Below are 4,051 nucleotides of genomic sequence, written 5' to 3'. Positions count from 1 at the left end.
ATGGCATTCAAAAATAGTTTTTTAATCAAACGAAGTGGGGTTCATTTTATTACTATTTTTTTCTCTTCTTTCTATCGATTCTTCCCGAAGGAGGCGGGCTGGCACCAGCTTAGTAGGCCGCTCTTCAGCCTACAGAATTTGTTTTAAAAAGATGAAGATAATAAATAATAAATGCAGGCGATAAAATCGGTGACTTAAATGGTAAAAAGGCGGAAAATCGTGGAACTTAAAACATAGAACAAAGGATTGATGATGCTAATAAAATACATATGAAGCACATAGGTAAAATAAGAGACAGACAATTAAAAAAACACGGCGACAGTCTGGTTTCTGTTCGCAAGAGATTTATTACTACAATTGTTCGGCTCTTTCTTGCTTACATTGGAATTTCGCAAGAATTACCCCCTTTCGCACTGATTTTCTTTCCCGTACCTTTTTTCAAAACTTCATATTTCCCATATGATGTAAACTTTTAAATAATCAAACTCTAAATTTAGATGTTGAGTTCGTAACACTTTCATTGCTATTACTGTCGTATGTCGTAACAGAGCATAAACAACGAATATACAGTTTGATGTTTAAATTTGACAACCAGATGGCAGCACTCGGAGCCATTTCGTGAAAGTGTCTCAGACCTCCTTGAAAAGTATGGAGTCAGCAGTTCTGCACAGTAGGCCCTATTGTCAGTTCCTGCGCATCACAGTCACACGCAGCACCTGCGTAATAACCCCACCTACCATTACAGCGCGGAAGTGCTGTAACAAATATGACTGAAAAGACCGGGCACAAAATCGTAATGTTCAGGGGTCTTGGTGCTCGGTTCCTATTTGAGCTAGGATCATGGGGTGAAAAGTTTTTGGTTTAGCCCAGACCAGCGGACATTTGTATAGCCACTCGAGCATATGTCTTACTGTAGCTATATTACAGGTTTGAACGATGAAAAGGGGCGGGCGCCCAGGGAAATTGTTCGAATCGGTTAACTCCTTTTGCAAAAAATTTAATGGGGCTTATATTAATGCTCAGCTAATTGCACCATTTTTATTTGCACCATTCGAATTTTACGTGCAAAAATAGACTCCGTACCAGAGCGAGACTAATAATTGAGGTTTGGTCCACCGATATATCGGACCTTTTCTAACATATATTTTAATCATTTGAAAAAAAAATGCCTTCTTTAGATTTTAGGTGCAAAAAACTGGTTTTTTTTGGGAGGTTTTTGAAGAGCACCACTTCTATACTTTAAACTTGTACGAATCGGTTCAACCTTTACACGAAGGCAGAGAAATTGATAGAGCCCAAAAGAAATTTTTTGTCCAATAATTTTTATCTGTTGTCGAGATACGATAGCTTAACGTTTTTCTGGGAGATTTTTGAAGCGCGCCTCTTCTGTGCTTTAATCTTCTACGAATAGGTATAAATGGATAAAGTCCAAACGAAATTTTTTTATCCAATAATTTTTATCCGTTGTTGACATGCGATGGTTTAAAGTCAAGCTAAATGTAGCACGTAAAATTCGTTCTTACGTAGATTGAATCCGCGGTCTACAGTGAATGAAATAAACAAAAAATGCATTCTTGCGATAAAACTAAAAACTCGCTATCAAAAATCAAGCTTCATTTGAGCTTTACATGCAAAAAAACATGTTTTCGTGAGTTTTTTTTAAGCGTGCTACGTCTATGTTTCAAACTTGTGCGAATCGATTCAACTTTTGCTCGAAGGTAGACAAATTCACGTTATTAATGGTTGTCCTGTCGCTTTGTGAAAGGTTTATCCGTTGACACGCCAAATGTCCCAACGTTTGGTAACTGCGAACAATTCGAAATACAATGCGTATTCACATCAAAAATGGCTCAGTACGTTAAAGTTCCGAAATGAGTTTCAGAACGGGTCGACGTTGGTAACCAAGAAAGACAGAATACAGTGCGCCAGGGGCTCGCGATCAGATAATGAACTAAGGGACACACCTCACGCATGGCGGAAATGTTAAGTTTCGAAAGAAACTCACCACGTGTCTTCCACTGTCGTAGTATTAGCCCACGTCGCGGTGTTCTGAAGAGTGTTTCAGATTCTCTCCCCCCTTGCCCATTGATTTGCCATGACTTTGCTTGGCGCGACAATCAATACTTGAATTCCGTGGCGGTGACCACCCCTCGTTCCGCCCACTCTTTCGTTTCGTGGTTTCGTTTGTAGCGAGAAACAAAACGTGTGAGGAAGGTGCGTTTCAGCCGTGTGTACAACGCACTTCGAGGTTCTCAGTTAATTCAGTCAGTGGAAATATGAATGGTAATAATTGTCAGAAAATATCAGTAAATGCAAACAATTTGAATGAAGCTACCAAATAGTTAGGTATATTCAGTAAATGCACTAACCAACCTAAACATCGACCCGTCTTACGTTTTAAAGTAAATAAAGGCAAAGCATACAATTTCTTATTACGTGTATGTTTCTTCAAATATAACTCTTCAAGGCACGGATTTTTGTAGTATCTGAATGAACTGGAAGCCGACGACTTCTCTTTGTTTTTTGTTTGTTTGTTTTGCATATAGTTAAACTGCGCATTTTCCGGTGTTAGTCCACGGTGTATTTTATATCCTTACAAAATATAAATTGCATCTTGTAATTAAAGAAATCAGCTGCTAGCGTAACTTCTGCGCTTTTATGCAACCAAAACAATTACTGCACAAACACGTGCAGAAACGCACAAAAATATATATAATTATTGTCGTTATTTTTTACTGAATAGAACATTCTTTATCATGATGTAAATCAAGACTTTCTTGTTGTAATTGATAAATGCGAAAGTTGTTTAGCAGTAACAGAAACATGTTTTATATAATCTCGACGAGGTATTGAGGTGATGTTTGATATGTTTTGCATTAATTTTCAAATTTGCTTTTTTGGAGGAAATTGCGTTTTCTGGCCCTATATGATAAATCTGTATTGTTTTTCTTGTTTTTACTGCAACATACCTGATTTTCTCGTTACAAATCAACAATTTTCGGATAAAACCTGAATTAAAGAATGACAATTTCTGTGTTGCTACAAATATTGTCTATTTTTAAGTAGCAGACAGGAGGATACCTATGTAAAACAAAAATGTTCCGTAGGCTATGCGGCCCTTTATATATCCCACTCAGTTTCCAGACGGTTCACCGCTTCCGGTTTCCAGGGGAATCTACTAAGATACTGATTTCATACGCATACAAAGCGATAGAAATGAGTTAACGCCCGGGAGGTATGAAACTCACCTAACATACTGGTAACGTGGTTACGATCTTAACTGATCAGAACTGCTAGGAAAACTACCATAGTCTGCGCTTACTTACGATCATTTATGGTAGCCTACGGTAGTTTTAGAATTCTATATGAGTAGTATTACACTAGCAACAAAAGAAAAGTAAGGATGATGCAGTTTTGAATTAAGGATTGCCTTTACTGTGCACTACATATCGTTTAAAAGTACTACGGTACTGTACTACGTGCACCTATATTGTAATAAAGAAATAATTAATGCAGTTACTGCTCTGCTAAGCCGGCCAGGGTGGCCGAGCGGTTCTAGGCACTGCAGTCTGGAACCGCGCGACCGCTACGTCGCAGGTTCGAATCCTGCCTCGGACATGGATGTGTGTAATGTCCTTAGGTTAGTTAGGTTTAAGTAGTTCTAAGTTATAGGGGACTGATGACCTCAGAAGATAAGTCCCAAAGTGCTCAGAGCCATCTGAACCATTTTTGTTGTGCTAACTTACGTTCTCCACAGATGCTTCTACCTTCTCTTCGTTGGTGTACATTGTACACACACACACTTTCAACTAAAGATGGTTGACTGAGTTATAGTGTTCAATTTTCTTATGTTTCCATTTGTTTACTTCTAACTTCAGCAAGTAGACGAGTTACGTTACGCCAGGTACCCACACAGCAAAGTCAATGTCAAATTTGTATTTCGTTTCTAATAATGGCGTATTTACGTGAATGGTACACCGCGATACGTTTTTGAACAGGTCTCCAGGAGAGTGAGTGTACCACTGAATAAAGACAAGAGAGGGTGTTTATT

This window comes from Schistocerca americana, chromosome X, assembly GCF_021461395.2.
Source record: "Schistocerca americana isolate TAMUIC-IGC-003095 chromosome X, iqSchAmer2.1, whole genome shotgun sequence".
NCBI classification, from domain to species: domain Eukaryota; kingdom Metazoa; phylum Arthropoda; class Insecta; order Orthoptera; family Acrididae; genus Schistocerca; species Schistocerca americana.
Note: the sequence above shows the minus strand (reverse complement) of the source record.